The 3,915-nt window shown below is 43.1% G+C and overlaps 1 pseudogene; it reads left to right on the forward strand.

Annotated features, from left to right (window-relative positions):
- The first annotated feature begins 1,912 nt into the window (after nucleotides 1–1,912).
- LOC118636269 lies at nucleotides 1,913–3,232 on the forward strand (annotated as a pseudogene).
- Nucleotides 3,233–3,915: the final 683 nt, after the last annotated feature.

Genomic DNA, 3,915 nt, shown 5'->3' on the forward strand with positions numbered 1-3,915 from the left:
CTTCTTGTAGCGGCCCCTCAAGCCTCCGCGCCTCCGCCCCTCCGCCCCTCCTACCAGTCTCGATGCAGCTTCTTTAATTCCGTAGTTGTAGGACTTCCATTCAGCTTGATTTCAGGTGGTTTTGAATAGTGGTTGTTCTGTAGTTTAGTTGTAATTTGAGAACAGATTCTTATTGAACATATACAAATCATAGTATTGCCATGGAAAGTAAGAAGACACAATTAGAGTTTGTAAGTTCATCAGAGGGTTGGGAATCAGTGAGACAAAAAGAAAGTAATTTACAAATGTTTCATTTCAGTTTACAAATTCAGCATCTAGTAAATTATTATGAGTTATAGATAGTGTAAGAAAGACACAGGGCCACATTATACATCCAGAGTGTCGAAGATTAAAACAGCATCAGTGTTACCGAACAGAAAGAGTTAATCTACCCAGCGCTAGCAGAGCCAAACACTAAACACAAAGAATTTCAGTAGAGAAAGATTGGCTCATTTATTATGAATGGCACCACCAGGAGAATGAGAATCTAATGCTCAAAATCCCAAACTTCCCAAAGGCATGCAGGTTACAGATTATATAGGGCAAAATCACAACACACTGTGGGTTAGGGAGTTCTGGCTAGCGCTGGGAGCTGATTGGTCGGAGGTGAGGTAAGGGTAATAAATCATTTCTTCAGGTCTTGAGGACAGTTCTGAGGTGTGTTCTGGGGTCCTCTGGTCTCATGGGAAAGTAACCAGGGGATTGTTCCACTTTAGGGCTTAGAAACTGAAACATAAGTTAGGTCGAGATGTTATCTTCAAAAGAAAGATCTCTTATCCTTTGAGACAGCATAGAGGGACCTGGAGAATATTATGCTAAACAAAATAAGCCAGTCAGAGAAAGATAAGTATCATATGATCTCACTTATTTGTGGAATATAATGAACAAAATAAGCTGAATGAAAAATAGATCCAGAGACATGAAAGTAGGGAACAGACTGACAAACCTCAGAGGGAAGGGGGTGGGAGGTGCGAGAAGAGATAAATCAAAGAACATGTATCCATATAGGCAGAACCAATGGACACAGACAACAGTTTAGTGAAGGTGGGTTGAGGGTGGAGTGTCAGTGAGGGGGTGGGAAATGAGGGACATCTGTCATAAAAAAATTAATTAATTTAAAAAATACATGTTATCTTCAGTTTGCCATAGGTCAGGACCTTGTGATCATTAGTCAGGTCTGGGCTCCTGTCCTCTGCTGCCTTGGAGGCGCTAATTATCTGGGGAGAAGCTAGGCCTCTGAGGGGCATTAATATTATAGAGAGAGAGATGTGATTTCTAGAGCTAGGATTTAAAGCTAAAGTTAAGCCACGTCATAAGGACCCTTGGCTTAATCAACAATATTCCAAATGAAAACTATAATCATCCCTCATCAAGTCATTCAATCCTACGTAATTAACTCTTATTCAGCGGGACCTAGGTTTGGTAGTATAATGAACCCATCTGATTCTCAACTAAAAAGCATTCTGGAAATCATGACTCAGTCCACTTGTATGACTTTAAAGTTGTTGAAGCAATCACTTCAGAGGCCAATATCCACAAATGTACTCTTTCAAGTGTCAATTGGCTGAAATGCCTAGCATGGCCCTTTTGGAGAATCAGTGTAACAGCACACTAGTCCTGCACCCTTAAAGCAGATTGGTGATTAATGCAATCCTTGAGTTATCTTACAAAGACAAGCACTGTGCATATGCCGCCCCTGTTGCAAGATGACCCCAGAAATAAGAATCTTTCATCTAAGGAACTCAAGTAACAGAAGTGGCCACTGGAGCCCTTTATAAAGTGAGAGGTTTTTCAATAACAAAGATCTGAGTAAGAAGCAACAACCTCTTCTCTTCCTCCCCACCATCTGCTCAGCAGCTACTAAGCAGCAACCATGTGTGAGTGAATCTCCATCCACGTGGACCAGGCTGATCTCTAGATTGGCAATGTCTTCTGGGAGCTCTACCGCCTGGAATATGACATCCAGCCTGATGGCCAGATACCAAGTGACAAGAACATGGCGGGGAGATGACTCCTTCAACAGCTTCTTCAGTCTGATAGGTGCTGGCAAGCATGTGTCCAGGGCAGTGTTTATAAACCTGGACCACATAGTCATTGATGAAGTTCGCATGGGTACCTATCATGAGCTCTTCCACCCAGAGCAGTTCATCATAGGCAAGGAAGATGCTGTCAATAACTATGCCCATGGGCACTACACCATTGGCAAGGAGATCATCACCCTTGTCTTGGAAGGAATTCTGAAACTGGCTGAGGAGTGCACAGCTCTTCAGGGCTTCTTGTTTTTCCACAGCTTTTGGGGGAACTGGTTCTGGGTTCATTTCCCTACTGATGGAATGTCTCTCTGTTGATTATGGCAAGTAGTCCAAGCTGGAGTTCTCCATTTACCCAACCACCCAGGTTTCCACAGCTGTAGTTGAGCCCTACAACTCCAGCCTCACCACCCACACCATCCTGGAGCACTCTGATTGTGCCTTCAAGGTTAACAATGAGACCATATATGACTTCTGTCATAGAAACCTGGATATTGAGTGCCCGACCTATACTAAGCTGAATAGGTTGATAGGTCTAATTATGTCCTCCATCACTGTTTCCCTCAGATTGGATGGAGCCCTGAATGTTGATCTGACCGAATTCCAGACCAAATTGGTACTTTATCTCTGCTTCCACTTCCTCTGGCCACATAGGCCTCTGTCATCTACCAGGAACAGCTTTCTGTAGCAGAGATCACCAATGTATGTTTTGAGCCAGCCCAGAAAATGGTGAAATGTGTCCCCCGCCACAGTAAATACATTGCTTGCTGCATGTTGTACTGTGGAGACAAGGTTCCCAAAGATGTCAATGCCACCATTACCATCATCGAGACCAAGTACATTGTCCAGTTTGTGGACTGATGCCCCTGCCTTCAAAGTTGGCATTAATTACTAGACTCCCACTCTGGTACCTGGTGGAGACCTGGCCAGAGTGCAGCGAGCTGGAGATGTGTGCATGCTGAGTAACACAGCTATTGCTGAGGTCTGGGTGCGCCTGGACCAGAAGTTTGACCTGATGTACGCCAAGCATGCCGTTGTTTACCAATACATGGGTGTGGGCATGAAGGAAGGAGAGTTTTCTGAGGCCCAAGAGGATTCGGCTGCCCTTGAGAAGGATTATGAGGAAGTTGGTGTGGGGTAAGGAAGAAGGAAAAGAATACTAAAGTTAAAATGTCACAATAGTGCTGCTTTTACAGGGAAGCTTATTCTGTTGGTCAACGTAAGAAACATTCAGACCTGTGAAAAAGTTTTGTGAGTTTATTTGAACCAAAACTGTTAACAATTGTTGGGAAGCAGAATCTCAAGAGATTGAGATAATGCTCCAGAGAATGGCAGTTTTGCACCTTATTTTATACATTACAATCAAAAGAGGAGACATAAGTGAGTTACATGAAATATATTGGTGATATATTAGGGAAGGGGGAGAAAGCAATGCGAGGAAACCTCTGGGCTTGGATAAAAAGTAAGATGATAGACACATACATCTTTTACATAAGTGGGTACAGGATAGTTAACAGTCAACAATTAGCTCAGTAACAATGAGGGGATTTGTGTTCTTTGAAGAGTGTTATCTGTGCTTTGAGGGGTCCGGAAAAAGGAAAATTACTTTGACATTCCAAAGATATGTTATTGTAGATGCAAAAAGACAATAGACAGGCTCCGTTTACGTCAAGACTGACCTTTGTCAGGGAACATGCCTGCGGCATAGGATATCTACCTGCCACAAACTGCTTTTAGTTAAAAAGTTTTAATTTCAGACCATCCTTTGTGGTTACTTTAGGTCTTTGAGTTTGCAAGGCCGCCATGCAGGCCTTCCCTGAGCTTGTCAGGTTAGAATGTGACCCTT

The sequence above is a fragment of the Molossus molossus genome, unplaced genomic scaffold, assembly GCF_014108415.1.
Source record: "Molossus molossus isolate mMolMol1 unplaced genomic scaffold, mMolMol1.p scaffold_m16_p_2, whole genome shotgun sequence".
Lineage (NCBI taxonomy): Eukaryota > Metazoa > Chordata > Mammalia > Chiroptera > Molossidae > Molossus > Molossus molossus.